General features: G+C 41.0%; 1 protein-coding gene across 2 annotated transcripts in view; it reads right to left on the bottom strand.

The window, feature by feature from the left end:
• Adamts12 (ADAM metallopeptidase with thrombospondin type 1 motif 12) overlaps positions 1 to 19,443 on the bottom strand; it is a 293,075-nt gene that overhangs the window by 138,356 nt on the left and 135,276 nt on the right. The gene's annotated exons all lie outside the window — the stretch shown is intronic.

Below are 19,443 nucleotides of genomic sequence, written 5' to 3'. Positions count from 1 at the left end.
TTTCCATGATTATAAAAAAAAATCCCATGGTAATTCCCTTCCTCCCCCCCACTTTCCCCTTTGAAATTCCATTCTCCATCATATTACCTCCCCATTACAATCATTGTACTTACATATATACAATATCAACCTATTAAGTTTTTTTCAAGATACTTTTTAAAAATTTTTTTTTAATTTTTATTTTTTATTTATTTATTTATTTGAGAGCGAAAGACACAGAGAGAAAGACAGGTAGAGGGAGAGAGAGAGAATGGGCGCGCCAGGGCTTCCAGCCTCTGCAAACGAACTCCAGACACGTGCGCCCCCTTGTGCATCTGGCTAACGTGGGACCTGGGTAACCGAGCCTCGAACCGGGGTCCTTAGGCTTCACAGGCAAGCGCTTAATCGCTAAGCCATCTCTCCAGCCCAAGATACTTTTTTCATTGATATCAAAACACCATATTTGCTATAAAAATACAAGTTAAAGAATAAAGTACAACCTGTTATTTTAACACTATCCCAATAGATAAGAATAAAGTATAATGAAAAACACATGCTTACTTGCTGCTAATTGCCTAACATTTCACAACTTTACAAATGAAGCAAAACTCGTAACTTAAATCAGGTATAAAATGACTAAGTATCAGGCTAGAGAGATAGCTTAGTGGTTAAGCGCTTGCCTGTGAAGCCTAAGGACCTTGGCTTGAGGTTCGGTTCTCCAGGTCCCACATTAGCCAGATGCACAAGGGGCGCACGCATCTGGAGTTCATTTGCAGTGGCTGGAAGCCCTGGCATGCCCATTCTCTCTCTCCCTCTCTTTCTCTGTCTGCCTCTTTCTCTCTCTGTCACTCTTAAATAAATAAATAAATAAATAAATAAATAAATAAATAAATAAATAAATAAATAAATAAATTGGTTATGTTTCAGTTCCTGGAGTGCACTGGCTTATGGGGCTGCTGGTGTCTTTTCTGTCTGGACCAACCTGTGAAAGGAGACCACCTTCTTCTGGCATTATGGAACCTCCCTGAATCCATAAGTTTCAATAAATTCCATTCCTTACATAACTTGCACCTTGTTTAAAAGTTCATCTCAGCAATGGGGGAAGCTGAGGACAATAGAGGGTGTTGAGCACCTGTGACTCCTGGAGACATCTGTCTGAGCACCAGCATCATCTCTCTCTGTGGACTAAAAGTGACCAATTGCCTCAAACTACTTCCACCATACCTTTCCCATCACAATAGAATAAGACTTGAAATTGTAAGATGAATTAAACCCTTCCACCTTTAAAAAAAAAACCGGTTAAATATCTAAGGGTAAATAGTTTAAGAATGTGTAGAAATAGAAGGATAGAATTTCTAGAGTAATCTCCCCAAGCATTTTTCACATTATACTTTACCTGGTTTCTCAAAATGCAATTGTGCCCTGATCTCAACAACACAGTTCAGCATAGCAAAGAGCTCAAGTTTTAAAGTCGGATTTTTGGCTTTCTCAATTACTGGCTACAAAAATTTGGGAAATCTAAAGTCTAGGCTTCAGAGAACTCAACTGTAGCATGGGGATGGCAACAGTTAAATCCCTCTCATAAGACTATCATATTGTTAAGAGTAAGATAATACCTTTAAAGTGTTCTTCACAGCATCTGACACATATTAAGGACTCAATAAAGTATACCAAGTATTACTACTGCTATGTTTCCTTATTATTAATAAAATAAAAATGCTTTAAATTTAAAACTAATGCTCAAATATCTTCAGGGAGTGAACATATGAGACCAGCAACATAGAAGGCTATGGGCGGAGAATAGAAGCCTGAATTTCAGAGGTGGTGTAGGTACACACACACACTGTGGTTTTGGCAGCTTAGGGATACAGTGGAGCAGAGGCAGAAGGCTGGAGCTTAGGCTGAGAAATTGGGGGTCAGCTGTAGTTGGTCATCCACACAATGGTAACTATGTTTCAGGATTAGAAAAGGAAATGAGGAGGAGAGGAGGACTTGGTTGCAAAGTCCACATTGGCTGCAGAAGATGAACAGGGAAGATGGTAATGTAGCCCTACTCTGGATCTTCCCAGGATGCCCACCCTTCTTTGGCTCAGTTCTTGCTACCTCATTTCTACCCCCACTCCAGCCCACTTTCCTCTGCAAATAAGTAAATCAGAATATGCCACAAAATTATTTCTAGTGGTGCATCATAAACAAACCTTGGGCACTTACAAAGTGCAACCCATTGTAGATGATATGGGGACGTTACCATGCCACATGTCTCCACACCTCGTGACACAGTGAACAGATAAAAATATGAAAACAAACATATGGATAATGACATCACTTCAAACACTCCTCTGTACATAGCAAATGTAAAACAAAAGACACCCAATGGAATAATTTTATCTTACTAACACCTACCATGTATATTCACACAGAGTACTTCTTGCTGACAGACTAGAGGGTGACTCCTTTGAGTTACTTAGTAACAGTCTATTTTAATGTAGATCACAGCTATCCCACCCATGTAATCTGATTTTGTCATACTTTTGGTGCTAGGGATGGCTTCACATGTGCCTACCAGGAACTCCACCACTGAGAGCTCTGCCTCCCAGCCACATGGCTTTTCCATGAAGTCTGATATGGCATGGGCCAGTTAACATTTTCAGTAAAAAGTGCTTTATGCAGATTTTGGCTTTATTTTTTTTATTTGAGAGAGACAGACAGAGAGAGAAAGAGGCAGAGAGAGAGAGAATGGGTGTGCCAAGGCCTTCAGCCACTGCAAATGAACTCCAGATGCATGTGTCACATTGTGCATGTGTCTTATGTGGGTCCTGGGGAATTGTGTCTCGATCCAGGGTTCTTAGGCTCCATAGGCAAGCACTTAACTAAGCCATCTCTCCAGCCCCAAATTCCTACTTAAAAAAATATTTTATTTATTTATTTGAGAGAGAGAGAGAGAGAGAGAGGAAGAGGCAGATAGAGAGAAAGAGATAATGGGCATACCAGGACCTCCAGCCACTGCAAATGAACTTCAGACGCATGTGTCCCCTTGTGCATCTGGCTTATGTGGGTCCTGGGGAATGGAACTGGGGTCCTTAGGCTTTGCAGGCAAATGCCCTAACTGTTAAGCAATTTCCCCCAGCTCCTGATTTCCTACTTTTAATATTTGTTTTAGCCATAGAGTCCTCCCAATGCAGAGTATGCAGAATGATTCCCCAAAGCTCCTGTGATCATGAGGGTAGGATTAATAATATCTAGGATTCCACAGAGACACCCATTGTTTTAAGCAACTAGAAGACAACATCTTTGCAGGAACTTCAAGCTCCAGTGTTCTCTGAGTTGATCAAACACACCTTTCTACTGCCTGTATATGGTCATCAGTGGTGTTCTAGGCCATATTCTTGCAAGCAGGTCATCTTTTGGCAGGTAGAGCACAGTGATCTTTCCTAGCTGAGTTGGAAGATGGGACCAGTGCTTGGATGAATGCACCCATAAATCCATTAGTAACAATGGCTGAGAAGCTGGATCCTCATCTGTACAAGCTGGCTTTGGGAAGATTTGAAGGGCCTCACCTAGGATGCTCATTTTCATTCCAAAGAAAATAGGCTTCCCTCATTGAACTAAAAATGGTTCCATGCTTGGATAGTTGACTATTTCTCATAATTGTCCACTCTTGAAGTGAATACAGCTGTCCAAAGACAAACATGGGCCTATTCATTGGCAATTGGTAGATGCCAAAACAAGTATTCCTCATGCTTAGGGGGTGAGGAGAAAATGTATAAGTATGTGAAAAAAAAAAAGTACTCTCCAGACCTGAATGTACCAACTGCCCTCACCTCATTCGTAGTACGTCACTGAGGAGGAATGAAATGATGGACATTTTGAAGCTTCATAAAATAGCATCTTTAAACCAAGTATAAATAAAACAGATGTTGTAAGAGCCTTTCAGAGAGTCAATAATCAGAATGAGAATACAGAGCAATTGAACTCATTGTCATTTCATAAATTACCCATTTCCTTCATTACCAGCTCTTGTAATGCTAAGCATTTTCACTGATTTGAGATCTCACTGCACATGTGTCCCTTCCCTTCTTGACCCTCTTCTTGAAATGTGCTTATGCTCTGCCCACAATGAAGACCAGATGTGGAGAAGGCAGTTGGGGGCAGAAGGAAGACAAATAAAATGCTAGATAATCACCCAAGTGGATAATGAGTCTTGCATGCTTAAGCTATGACAGAACTCTATTGACCCACTGCCTTTAGCATGGTGACTGAGGAACTTTGGAACAACTCAGACTTTCCCACCTCACCCAAGGAACTATGAAAAGCTTAATCTTAATCCTCACTCATAAGTTTTCACAGCTGAAAGTGCTGAATAGAGTTTAATCCCCATAATTCCCTTTCATTCGGGTTAATGTTTTATTCAGTCAGGCTATAAAGGACCTCCCAGATTGTGAACCTACAAGTGAGGAATTGACTTGTGTTTACAAAGCTCTCTCAAGAATGAGTCCCAATTTGTTTTCAGAGCTCCTACCAATGCTTAGAGTTCCCCTGCACAGCATGTGGAAAAAACATCTTTCCAGGCATACCAGCCCATAAAGGAAGTTACATTGAATAACTGCCAAGTTCTCTCCAGGGTTATAGATGTCTGTCACTTACTCTATGATGATCTCTATGGAAGTGAAGGAAATGTCTCACTTAGGAGCTATGACATGGGAACAAGCTTCCTTCTCAGCGTTTTCTCTGGTTTATTGGGAATTTCTGACTTGAGGGGTTTGGTAGTGTGAAAGTGTGCCCCCCACCATAGACTCCGATAGTTTTGATTAAAATTTGACCTTGGAACTTGAATTCCTGCAGCGCAGGTGGAGGAGGTGTCACTGGGGGTGGCTCCTGAGTCCTGCTCTAGGGTGTGAATGTGGGTTATGTTTGGTGATGTCTCTCTGCTTACATCAACCAAAATGAGCCAGTTTATTTCACCACTAATGGTGTTCCCCTGGAATTTGTAAGCCTTTAATAGATAAACCCTTTTTTTCCATAAGCTGTTTCTGGTTGGATATTTGACTATAACAGGGGGCTAAAATTTCCCATCAAGTAGATCCACAGAGCAAGTACAAGAGATAAATGGGTTACCATGGTTTGGATCTGGAATGCCTTCAGAGGCATTGTTCCCCAGCATGTGGTGCTGTTGGGAAGTGGTACAATCTTTCAGTTGGGATCTGGTGAGAAGTCTTAAGCCACAGAAAGTATTCCCCAAAGGAGACTTTTGGGGTGGTGCTCTCTTCCTCTCTCTTTGCTTCCTGAATGTTGTGAGCAGCTCCTTTGCCACATAGTTCTGTCAGGATGGTCTGTCTTACCTCAGGCCTCTGAACAATGGTGCCAACCAAACATGGATCAAAACCTCCAAAACTGTGACCTCAACAAAATTTTTCATTTTTTTAAAGTTTATCACCTGAAGTATTTGTTACAGTATTGAAATATTGATAAACAGGGAGGTCTCTGGAGAATGGATCTCCCTTCCATCTGTGAGGAGATGGGGACAAACCTGTAAAGAGCCACCTTATCCTCATCTACTTAGACTTGATCCTCACCTTCCTTAGGAAAGGACTCATGCTGGAACTCCATAACTCCATCCTTACACACTCTGACAGGAGATGAATATATAAAGGTGGTCAACAGGGTATATGCTCAATTCAGTGAAAATTGTTTAAAGAATGTTTAATTGTTTCTTGTTTGGGGAGGATTTTGCTATATAGTTCAGGCTGGGTCTGAAACTCATTGTCCTTCTGCCTCAGCCTCCCAAGTTTTGGGTTGCAGTTATGCATCACCAGGCTGAGCTCTGCCTAAATTTTCATATGGTCCAAGTATTTACATACAAAGGAAAAACACATCATTGTCATCCAGATAGACCTCAACCACAATAAAGTAGGTAACCCAAGGTGGGTACCCTCTTGAGCATCCCTTCCTCATATGTGTGGGTTTCTGTTGTTTGTATCAAGTCCTTAAAACTTTCAGAGCAAATTCTGAACATGCCTGAGACAATTTGTACCTCCATTGATGAGTGTTCCATTTATGATCATGATGACTACTCCATTTATGATGATACTCCAATTATGATGACTACTCCAATTATGATGATACTCCATTTATGATGATACTCCACTTATGATGATACTCCATTTATGATAACTACTTTAATTATGATGACTACTCCATTTATGATGATACTCCAATTATGATGACTACTCCATTTATGATGACTACTCCAATTATGATGATACTCCATTTATGATGACTACTCCTTTTATGATGACTACTCCTTTTATGATGACTACTCCAATTATGATGACTACTCCAATTATGATGATACTCCATTTATGATGATACTCCATTTATGATGACTACTCCTTTTATGGTGACTACTCCAATTATGATGATTACTCCATTTATGATGATACTCCAATTATGATGACTACTCCATTTATGATGACTACTCCATTTATAATGATACTCCATTTATAATGACTACTCCATTTATAACGATACTCTATCTTTGATGACTACTCCATTTATGATGGTATTCCATTTATAATGACTACTCCATTTATGATGATACTCCATTTATGTTGACTACTCCATTTATAATGACTACTCTGTTTATGATGGCTGCCACTTGTTTTTTGAGGTAGGGTCTTTCTCTAGCCCATGCTGACCTGGAATTTTCTTTGTACTTTTAGGCTGGCCTCAAACTCACAGCAATCCTCCTACCTCAGCCTCCTAAGTTCTGGAGTTAAAGGCACACACCACCATGATGGGCTCCACCAATTAGACTTTAGGACATAATACATTTAAGCTCTTCTTATATCCCTAGAGTCCCTCAGAAAATAAGCATCCTGTTCAGTAAACATTAACTTTGCAGAGTGGCAATAATCAAACTGAAAATCAAGAGCAAAGAAAACCTTGAGGGCACTGGTCAGAAACCTTGAGAAAGTATCTGCCCACTCTTTCAGCAGATGCAGCAAAACAATTCTCCTCTGATGTGGTTTCATCCTTCAAGAAAAAGTGATCATTTTTACACATCATATTAAATTACACATGGGCATGTTTTAATACATGTTTGTGGGTGTACTTGTAGATTTTCCACTGAACACCCTGACTTCATACAAACATAAAATATTATATGCCAGTTTATTATAAAGATAGTATTTACATTCATTCCTGATTTAAAATGTTCTTTTTTCCTCTAGTGTGTAAATCTATCTTCTACTCCAGAACCTAGACCAAATTAGGTAGATTGATTTGTAATTTTCCACTGTGAGAAATTAGTTTTTGCTGTTGTTTCTTGGTTGATTTGATTTGGTTTCTTCATTTTGTATGTTAGCTTTGCATTGTTGTGGGAAAAAATACTTCAAATAAACAACTTAAAAAAGAAGAAAGCTCATTTTGGCTCAAAGTTTAAGAAGTACATAATTAGCTAGCTCCATTGCTTTTATGCCTGTGGTGAGGCAGAACATCAGGGTGAAAAATGTGTTGGAGCCAAGCTGCTTACTTCAAGATGGGTAAGAAACAGAGGGGGGGGGGGGGAGAGAGAGAGAGAGAGAGAGAGAGAGAGAGAGAGAGAGAATGGGCCAGGGACAAAATACACCCTTCAAAGGCATCCTTCCAGTGACTTCGCAAAGTTTCCGCCACATCCTGAGAGGCCATTAAACTAGTAATCCCTTAGTGAATTAATCCATTGATGAGGATAGAACCATCAGGTCTGGTCTTCTCCAAAAGATCCCATGTCTGTACACTGAGGAAGAACTTTTAGAGTACAGTTCAGATGCAAACCACAATGTCCTTTTCACTGAGAAAGATACTCTCAGCTCCAGGCAGGCATGTATTTCTATCTGTCCACTCTTAGTTGGCTCAGAAACCAGCCCTTAGCCACCCTCCACCCACACAGATGGATTCTGAAATCCAGAACTCAGAGCTCCAGGGACGCCAGTGCTTCATTATTTGGACTAACTTCTACTCTCTGCAGCCTTATCATCTTTTTTTTCTTCCCTTTGTTATCTTCTTTCCTTTCTTCCTTCCTTCTTCCTTGTTTTTTCTCTAAGGAATTTAGCCCTGCCTTACTCCACTATCTACTTATTATAAGAAAGAGGTTTGTTTTTTTAAGTTCTTTATTTAGAATTTTCAATTTTTCATCACAAGAGTGCCTGTTAGATACTATATCTAGCTTATAATACTTTGTGACATTTTGCACAATGAAATTTAGCATTGTGTTAATTTGAAATACTGCATTTGCTTCACCAAATTCATTTGCAAGGGAGGAATGGTAGAGTGAATATAGTTTCCTGATATAAGAATTTACTTTCTAAATAGTGTAGAGGTCCTAAACACAGTCTTTAAAAATTTTTTTAGAATTTATTTGACAGAGAAGAGGGAGAAAGAGAGAGAGAGAGAGAGAGAGAGAGAGAGAGAGAGAGAGAGAATGAATAGGCATGCCAGGGCCTGCAGCCATTGTAAATGAACTCTAGACATGTGTGCCCCCTTGTGCATCTGGTTAACGTGGGTCCTGGGGAATTGAACTTGGGTCCTTTGTCTTTGCAGGCAAATACCTTAACCATTAAGCAATCCCTCCAGCTCAATACAGTCTTTTCTTAAGCCTCTGGACAACCACAGGCCTGATAGGGAGATTCAGGATGTATGCGTTATAATCCTGGGGGACTTTAAATTCTCTGTATTCATGGATAATTTCCCTTCTGTGATAAGTGCCTCCTGCCCCCCCCCCCCAAAAAAAAACAAGCAACTCTTCATTTTGTTTACATCTAGTAAAGGTCAGAATGATATTATTCCTTTAATGAACAAAAGGCAGGCTTTAATCTATTAACAACTGTAACAAATACAATGCTGTGTTTCAAATACTGTTAATTCTCTCACTTAACTCTCTTCTGCTTGGGTCAGTTTATTGGTTGGTACAGCATCACTCCCAGGAGAAAAAGGCTTTCTTTATAAGAACTGGATCTTGTCTCAGGCATTTGTATAGTTTAAGGCTTAGCATAGATTCAGGCAGCTTTTAACTATGCTATAGGCATTTGTTGAATGAGCATATAGATTCATTCATTCAGTATTTGTTTGTAGAGTTGGGGAGAGCTTATTTGTACACCATGGGACTCACTAATGTGTAAATACTGAACTGGACTTAAACAGCTATCTTTGGGACTGGGGAGATGGCTCAGTGTGGGAGAACGGTTGCTGGGCAAGTACGGGGACCTAAGTAGGAGCCTCAGCGCCCATGTGGAAAAATGGGCATGGCTACCCACAGCTGTAACCCCAGTCCCGAGGGAGGCCAAAATAGGATAACCACTGGGGCTTCCTGGTCAGCTACTTTAACTGAAAAAATGGTGAGTTCTGGCTTCAGTGAGCGAAACTGTCTCAAGGAAATGAGGAGGAGGGATGATAAAAGAAGACAGCTCCCGACAACCTTCCCTCTTCTCTTGTCTCTGCATGCATGTGCACGGGATGCACCTGGCTACACACACCAAAAGCAAAGCAAAAGCAAGGTGTTAAAGACAACGACAATGTCAAGAACAGCAGAGCGCTGGGCCCAGCCTGGTCCGGATGGCAGGTTTCACAGGTAGTCTGCACCCTGCACGGGTCAGGCTGACATGAATGAAATATTAGGTCAGCACTGGATATAGCTGACACTCCCTTCTCTTTTGTTTCTCCACCTCACTGCAGGATAAGAGAGTGTAGTTCTACCAGAATAAGATTGTATTTCAAATGCCAAATGATCAGAAGAGAAGTAATTACCTAGTCAGGTCTAATAAACATCTTGTGCAAGCAAAGTTACTCACAGAGAACTGGCCCGATTATATTTTCCAGGGAAACCACCCAAGACACTTAAACACACATGTTAATAATCAGGGGCTGGCTCTCATTGGGGCCTAAGTCCTGCAATTACTGAATTGACCTTTCCCCAACTGCCCTGAAGGACTCCTTCATTCATTCAGGGACATTCATTCAAGAAGAAGATTTAATGAGCCTTGCAACTGTTAACTTGAGTCATCTGTTTCTTCATCCAAAATTCCATGCTTGTTGCCTTTTCCTTTTCTTTCTTTCTTTCTTTTTTGGCATATTTTCCCTTCCTACTCTCAACCCCAAAGTAGAATGATAACAACAAATGTGTTGGCAAATTCTATTTGTTAAAAAAATAAATAAAAGTACAAAACACTATTTTGCGAGTAAAGTCCTTTCTTGAAGATGGGGATTTTTGAAGGCGATTAGAACTACATGAGTAAATAAGTATCAACAATGAATAAAGAATATAAAAACTTACAACCTTCAACAAGAGCAAACTAAAAAATAACCACAAGACATGAAAAGGTTTTGGATGACATTTAAAAAGCATATGAGGCTAGAGAGATGATTAAGCTGTTAAGCGCTGGCCTGTGAAGCCTAAGGACCTCAGTTTGAGGCTCGATTCCCCAGGACCCAGTTAGCCAGATGCACAAGGGGGTGCACGTGTCTGGAGTTCATTTGCAGTGGCTGGAGACCCTGATGTGCCCATTCTCTCTCTCTCTGTCTCTGCCTCTTTCTCTCTCTGTCACTCTCAAATAAATAAATAAAAATTCTAAAAAAGCAAATGAAGGGCTGGAGAGATGGCTTAGCAGTTAAGCGCTTGCCTGTGAAGCCTAAGGACCCTGGTTCGAGGCTCGGTTCCCCAGGTCCCACGTTAGCCAGATGCACAAGGGGGCGCACGCGTCTGGAGTTCGTTTGCAGAGGCTGGAAGCCCTGGCGCGCCCATTCTCTCTCTCACCCTCTATCTGTCTTTCTCTCTGTGTCTGTCGCTCTCAAATAAATAAATAAATAATTAAAAAAAAAAAAGCAAATGGAAAGATTATTCAACATCATTATTTACTATCAAAGAAATGAAAATTACAAGTACAATGAGATATTTCTACACATCTTTCACAGAGGCTGGGGAGACGGTTCAGTGGTTCAAGGTGCTTGGTTCCAAAGTCTGCCAGCCCAGGTTTCAATTCCGCAGTAGCTATGCCAAGCCAGATTGGCAAGAGGCCCTGGAGTATTCATACTCAACTCTCTCTCTGCCTTTTACTCCTGCACAAATAATGAAAAATATTAAACAAATAAAGGCTTGGGATACAAGAATGACAACTGTAAGTGCTGCAAAGAATGAGGAGAAACAGGGTCACTCATAAACTGCTGGTGGGAATATAAAATGACATAGCCATTCTGGTCTCTTATAAAACTACATGTGTAATTACCCTATGACTCAGCAGTTGTACTCTTGGGCATTTATTCCAGAGAAATGGAGGCTTATGTTTACACAGGAGTCTACAGTTGAATGACTCTGTCAGCTTCAAGCATAATAGTGGGAACCTCAGCTTGTGTCAGGCTAAACAAACTGTGGCGTATTCAGACCACAGAGTGCTCAGTTACAGGAAGAGGAACAACTCTCCAGGAAATGACGAATGAAATTGGCCAATTCTAAAAGATGACATTCTGGGCTGGAGAGATGGCGTAGCGGTTAAGCGCTTGCCTGTGAAGCCTAAGGACCCCGGTTCGAGGCTCGGTTCCCCAGGTCCCACGTTAGCCAGATGCACAAGGGGGCGCACGCGTCTGGAGTTCGTTTGCAGAGGCTGGAAGCCCTGGCACGCCCATTCTCTCTCTCTCCCTCTACCTGTCTTTCTCTCTGTGTCTGTCGCTCTCAAATAAATAAATAAATAATAATAATAAAAAAAAGATGACATGCTATGGATTTCAATGGTGTAACATATAACCACGACTATTTTGTACACTGTAGAAGAGGTTAGTGGTTGCCAGGAGGTGGGATGGGGAAATGGTGGGCCATAAGAGGAGGGTCCATGTGCCTGTAAAAATTTAATACAGAGCTAGAGGGATGGTTTATCGGTTAAGGTGTTTGCCTGCAAAGCCAAAGGACCTAGGTTCGATTCCCCAGGACCCATATAAGCCAGATGCACAAGATGGTACATGGGTCTGGAGTTTATTTTCAGTGGCTGGAGGCCCTGGCACACCTATTCTCTCCCCACCCCTCTCTCTCTTAAATAAATAAACAAAAAAGTTAACATGATGACCCTTATGGGAGTGGAACTGTTCAGTATCTTGACTGATTTGTGGGCACAGAACAATAGATGTGACAAAATTTTATAGAGGAACTCATACACACATGCATTGTGTCAATCTCTTGATTGCGAAATTGTACTCTTATTTTATAAGGTGTAACCAGTGGGAAAAACTGGGTAAAAAGTGCCTAACATTTTTATTCCCTATTTAAAAGTGTTTCCAAAACTATAATTAGTTCAATAAAATTTTCATTTTCTAAAATAAAGAAATGATCAAGCACACATAATAATTCAAAGCAAAAGCTATACCTAACTCTTCCAATATCTTGCCCAGAGCCAGTGACTTCCCACCACAGCTCAGACAACCATTCTGAGTCCAGATCTACAGGTTTTGTTTTGTTTTTTTTTCTTGAGTCAACCTAGCTCTAAGAACAACAGCCTGTGAGGATTAGAGATGGGAATCGAAAGTGCTAAGATAGAACCTGCATATATAATGTAACCCCAGGCTTGAGAAATTATACATGTATGCACTGATAATTTGAAACAATCGAGTTTAATCAAACACAATCAGCTTATTCAAGAGCCTCTCTGGACTGTCATCTCTTTGGGAATTGTTTTTTCAGTATCTGTTTCCTAATATCTAAGCACTTTTAGGAACCTCAGTCATCTTCTGATGTTCCTGATAAAGCAAGGATGCAGTTCCTTACCAAAACCTTTGTCATCCTCTTCTCCAATGTGGTTTGGGGGTGCCCACCAGGCTCTTTATTAAATGTAGTCTGGTGAGTTCTTCCACATTCAGCATAGACCATACAGGCCAGTAGTTGCTTCCTTCTGGGCATGGACAACTGCTGCGCTCAGCCCAGCACAGCTCTGGCCAGTGTGAAGTCATTCAAATATTAACATCTAGAACATTAAAATCTAGTATTCCTGGGAGGCTGTGTTCAGCTCTTAAATGTTTACAACATAACACAAAACTAAATAAAATAAGCCAGCTCATCCAGGCCACGGAAAAGATACTTTGAGATTGGTATATACCAGGGGAGTGAACCCCATCGCTTAGTCCCTCTGAGTAACTACCCTCTCGCACTTGGTAATGAGGTTGGGGTAAGCCCTTGGTCGCCCCCATCCTTTGCAAACTGAAAAGTTAAGTTGTGTGAACTTTGCTGAAGTTATAAAGCACATTTGATCAACTTCCCAGAGCCCGGCTTAAGCCATTTCAATTGAAGGTGGTGAAACCTGCTCAACCACACATCCTAAACCATCCCCTGTCATTTTCCTGGTTCAGGCTTCTAACAAATGTCAACATAAAAAGAGAAGACCATTGACAGAAACCTTTAAGAGCCTCTTGTGCATGCGCCAAGCCAAGCGGAATCCAAAAACCAAAGTGTCCCTTAGCCACTCACAGAAGAGTGTTAGCAACACAACTTTAAATAACTGTTCACAGACTCCTAACACGTACAAATCTCAACGCAATACACAACCTGGAAGTCATTCCTCCCCTTATCCCCTACAGGAGAAAGGAAAATACTGAGTAAACGGCCACTTCCTCCTCCCATGAAGTGCACAGCCTCCATTTGAAGCTCTCTGGGTGTCCTGCCTGCCCCGTTTTCAGCCCCATCTGGTTCTTTGCCTTAGTGTCTTATCTCCATCTTCCACATCACGCTCTTTCCACCATAGGACCTTGTTATGTGTTGTGTTGTGTTGTCTTCTTTCTGGAATACCCTTTCCTTTCCCCTTCATCTCATTAACTTCCAGTCTTACTGATAGAGCACAGGAGTCTTGGGAGGACAAGCTGTCCATAAAGATGCAAGAGACTCCAAGACCCATGAACTCATGTCCTTGACCACATAATAAATGAACTGAAATGTTGGCTCAGGGAAGGGTAAATGATAAATTTTGAGATTTATTTTAGAGAGGGGAGAGCATAGGAAGAAAGCCCAAGCCAAGAGAAATTCTCACCCTTCCCAGCCCTCATATAGGGGCAGAAGGAGCACCAAGAGGGATTAGAAAGAGTCAAAAGGGGCTAAGAACGTACAGAAGTGGCCAAGAGCCAAGAGACTCACACATAGTTTTTTAGGTCTGTGTATATGAATCAAGCTTAAAAATTAGAAGGAGCCTTGTCATCAGACTCTGCTGTATAAAGGAGGGACCTGGTTCATTGGTGAACTCAATACACTAATTCAGGAAGGGCCAACTCATAGGCATTCCAAGCCTGGGAAAAGTTGAGGAAGAACCAGGAAACTATTGCTAGAGTTGATGCGTGTAGCCATCTTGGATGAGACTGAATCAGACTCAGGCTCTATGCCTGCCAGTCCAAGCAAGGAGGCATCCATGTGCCAGCCCCTAGCTAATTACTTACCAGGAAAAAGCTATCTTGCTGCTACTCTCTATTATTATCACTTGATTAAGAGAAGTCTGGCAGATTTCCCCACTGTGAAGTATCTATTAATGCATTATAATTAATAAACACTTTACGAGAAAACACATTGAAATTATTAAAAGATCTTGTGTCTCATTATCCTTTTGTTTTTTAACCCACTAATGTTAGCAAACATGGGTGATTCTTGCCTTCAACAATTATTGCTGTGTGGAAATAGTGATTTTTTTCATTTTTTATTTCCATTCATTTCATTAACATGTATCTAAGAATTCTATTATAAGGAATATTTATAAAATATGAGTATTATTATGTTTACTCACCTTAGTGGATTATCATTAAATATTACCATTATTCATTTTTAATTTTATGTATTATAATTTCATACATGTATATAATGTATTTGGATCATATTCATTTACTATTACCCTCTCATATCCTTTTTGCATTAAACTCTTTTTATCTTATCAACCAATCCTCTTCTTACTTTCTTTTTTATTTCACTTCTGTGACTCACTAAGTTAAATCAGGGTGGGGATTTATTTACTGCAGTATAGGTAAATTAGCAGTGGATGCACCATGAAAGCAAGTGACTTTCCCTCTTTAAGCAACCATTAATGGCCAATAGCTGCTCCTGGATTGTGGAACCTTGTGAGCCCCTCTCCCATCCATGATGAAATGTTGGTAGGCCCAATCTTGCACAGCTGCTGTGAGTTCAGGAGGTCACAGGCCATTTCACATCTAGAAGATAGAGTTCTCTAGCATGCCTCCCCATCTTATAGCTCTTACCTTCTTTCTACACCTTATCCACAATGTTCCCTGAAGCTTAGAGGGAATGGTATCATGTCCTGTTTAGGGCTAAGCACACAATAGTCTTTTTTTTTAAACTTCTTTCTGTGTCATTGAAAACCCTTATTCTTTCTATCGACAGTATATTTCCTAATTTATTAGCTCTCCTATATATTTGATTTCAGAATTGCTAACTCATACTCTATAAAAGGCACTGGTGCAATAATGGCACACAAGCTATAGAGATACTAAACTGCTCTCTGATTGGATAGGAGGATTCACTCAGTGGAAGGGAATTCACTGCTGGCACTGTCAGAAACTTATGGTATAGAAGGTCATCAGGCCCAGAAGGAAAAGTTCCACTGTCCTCTGGTTAAATAGAGATGTTAAGTCCAACAAAGGCCTTATAGATTTAAGCCCTTTAAATGATGCTGATCTCACTTCTGGATAGAGAAACTTCTTTTAACAGATGGTGGGAACTATCAGAGAGACCCAAGACTTATCAACATGACAGGAAGGAGAGATAGCCCAGCACTGGAGGAGTCATGTGTATCATACATGCCAGTGCTCATGGGATGATGCAGTAGTATGTCATGTGTATCATACATGCCAGGGCTCATGGGATGATGCAGTAGTATGGGAAAGAATTTGAGTGCTACTCTCCCTGGTAGCCAGAGACACGTCTTATTGGGGATGGGAGTGCACACTAAGGAAACTCAAAACTCATCCAAGTGGAAAGGGGCTGTCGAGAGCTCAACACTGACGGTAATTTCTATTACACCCTCCAAGGCTCAGGGGACATTACAGAGGATGAGGTGGGAAGAATGTAAGAGCCACAGGATGCATATGCAATGTGAACCAACTGATACACTTGTGACCTCACAGTAGTTAGTGACACACTAAAGATCTGCATAGTTCTGAGTTCATCAACATTTTTTTCTTGGATGGTGGAGAAGGACAAAATGAATGAGCTGGAGGGATGGCTTAGTGGTTAAGGTGTTTGCCTGCAAAGCCAAAATATCCAGGTTCAATTCCCCAGGACCCACATTAGCCAGATGCACAAGAGGGCACACGCATCTGGAGTTCTTTTGCAGTGGCTGGAGGCCCTGGTGTGCCCATTCTGTCTCTCTCTCGTTTTTTCTCTCCCCCTTTTTTCTCTGTCAAATAAATAAATAAAAATAAATATTTTTTAAAAAGGAATGAGACAATAAAATAGAGGAAGGCCTTCCTTGAGAGGGGAGGGTCCTCAGGGGATGGGCGTGGGAGAGGATGAAAGGGAATTAGTCAGGTAGGTTTATTATTAGGTAGACAGTTAGGAGAGGGCCCTAGAAAGGGAAACAAAAGGATGTCATATCATCAGCCTGCTTCAGAACTCAGAATTCAGAATTCCGCCTCTGATCCAGTTTCATCCAATCAGCTCTCTCTAGCCCCCTACACAAGCGTGTTGACCTCCAGAGCCCATACCACTTTGTTTGCCAGTGCAAACAAACTCAGATGTATGTGTCACTTTTTGCATCTGGCTTTATGTGGGTAATAGGAATTCAAATTCTAGGGCATCAGCATTGCCAGCAAGTGCCTTTAGCCTCCAAGTCATCTCTCCAGCCACAGGTCTCTATTTTCTAATCCCAAATTTCTTTGTCTTCCTTTGAAATCAATACAATTCAGCATCTCCTGTGAAACGGTCACTGTGCTTTGAACTAGAGGGGACAACAGAAAACAATAATGATATAAGGCAGACCAATCAAAAATGTAACAAGTCCCAGCACTTGGGAGGCAGAGGTAGGAGGATCACTGTGAGTTCTGGGCCACCCTGAGAGTACATAGTGAATTCCAGGTCAGCCTGGGCTACAGAAAGACCGTACCTCGAAAAAATAAAAAGTAACAAATACCATGAAAGACACAAACAGGCTGCAAGGGAGAAATGTATGTTCACCAGGTGATCCAGAAAATCACTTTAAGGGGCAACACTTGAACAGATCTATGTGAGGAAAAGCCTGTGTGTAGATCCCCAAGGCAGAGAAGAATTTATCAGGTAGAACCAAGCTTGATGGGCACCTTAGAAACTATTGAAAAGATTGGTGTGTATGCAGTACATGTGGGCAAGTTGGCTAAGAAATGACCCTTGGCAACCAGTCAGAGCTAGATAACATGAGAGGAGGCAACAGAGGACAGAACATTAGAAATTATGTCATTTCTAACCTCTTCTTTCTTGAACTGAAGATTCCCATCATTTTGAAATATCTTTTCCTTTCCCCAGAGACACTTTATCACCAGCCCAGGACACAGATGATACATCTCACATCCACATGGCAGCATGGACAATGACTGACCTGCCCCCCTTGACTTGTCCCCAGATCAGTGAAACTTTGCACTCTTTCCAGCCATACCTTCAACCTTCCCATCCAAGTCAATAAGGAACTTTCCAAGATGTTACAGATTTCTCCCCAGGGTGACATCTTTTGGTGATCTGGCCCAGTTGCTAGATATCATGGAATTTTTATAGCTGACTAGCTGGGTTTTTTTTTTTTTTCTTCTTTCTTTTTCCATTATTCTTCTGAAACATATGTGAAATAGTTTGGACCCACAGTTGACTCAGGAAACTCTAAATTAAAACCCTTGCTGAGCTGCAGCTGCTCCAGCAGTGTCCTGGACCTCAGGGTCTGGGCTGCATAAACAGACTTTGGTGCTGTCCAAACCCACTGGGTGCTCCAAACTCCACTCCCTGCTGTCACTCTCTAAAATAATGGAACTGTGTCAACTAATATGCAAGCCACATCCTCCATGGATGAGAAATACACAACTGATGCCAATAAGTACATAAGACCATGGTATCCTTCGCTACCCTTCCAGTCTCAAATGTCTGCAGGGCTAGGACTGTATTTATTTATTGTTCAAACTCAGAAGTTCAGTCACTACCTAAACACAGAGGTGGCAATGAAGTCACCTCGAAGATATGTGCAGAAGGGAGATCAGTGCCTCCATCTGTTTGTATTTTATGACGAATCGTCAAGTATCTTCTCAAACTCTTAAACTTAAGTTTGTAACTTTAAGATTGTACTTCCTTATTTCTCAAGGCTACTGTGTAGAGGCAATTAAAATAGAACCGAACAATGTTCAGAAAATAGTCCAGTACCATTTCTTAGGACCTGCTCAGTGACTCCATGTAGTTTAATTTAGGCTTTATTTTTATTTTTATTTATTTATTTGACAGCAACAGACAGAGAGAAAGAGAGAGAGAGAAAGAATGCACCAGGGCCTCTAGCCATTGTAAACAAACTCAGATGTGTATGCCCCCTTGTGCATCTGGTTTACGTGGGTCCTCGGGAATCGAGCCTCCAACCGGGGTCCTTAGGCTTCACAAGCAAGCACTTAACTGCTAGCTAAGCCATCTCTCTAGCCCTAATTTAAACTTTTGATTTGGTGCTGCTTGTTTGCTGATTTGTAAAATGAAGATATACCAGAATTTAGCTTTTGGCTCATAATAAATATTTAACACAAATGTTGTCAAGATTTGATATAACAGGGCTGGGGTAATGGCTCAGTGGTTAAAAGCACTTGCCTGCAAAGCTTGCTGGCTGGGTTTGATTCTCTGGTGCCCATGTAAAGCCACATACACAAAGTGGTACATGCATCTGGAGTTTGTTTACATTGGCAAGAAGTCTTGACAGGACCATTCATTCTCACTCACTCGCTTCATAAATGTATAAATAAATAAATACTTTAAAATGATCTAACATAAAAATAACCTGAAGAACCTAAAAATGTCACTATTTGAAGACATCTTCAAAGTTTGAATGATGGCAGTGGGTCTCAATATATCCTTTAAATTCACACAGGACACATGAGAGCTAAAAATTTTCAAAAACTATTAAAAGGTAGACTTCCAATGCAGACAACACATGCTTGGGGAAAAACAGATTATGAGGAGAATGTTATAAAACTTATCTTTGCTTTGGGCTAGGAGGTGTTATGAGTTAACATTCAAATCTCACAGGCTTAGTTGAGTGTTAATGTGAGGCAATAATTATAGATTTGGGGCTGGAGGGATGGCTTAGCATTTAAGGAATTTGCCTACAAAGCCAAAAGGACCCAGGTTTGATTCCCCAGGACCCACGTTAGTCAGATGCACAAGGTGGCACATGTGTCTGGAGTTCGTTTGCAGTGGCTGGAGGCCCTGGTGTGCCCATTCTCTCTCTCTCTCCCCCCGCCCTTTCTCTGTCAAAT

Source organism: Jaculus jaculus, chromosome 13 (assembly GCF_020740685.1).
Source record: "Jaculus jaculus isolate mJacJac1 chromosome 13, mJacJac1.mat.Y.cur, whole genome shotgun sequence".
In the NCBI taxonomy this organism is placed as follows: Eukaryota; Metazoa; Chordata; class Mammalia; order Rodentia; family Dipodidae; genus Jaculus; species Jaculus jaculus.
The sequence above is the reverse complement of the archived record's forward strand: the minus strand, read 5'-3'. Positions and strand labels throughout refer to the sequence as shown.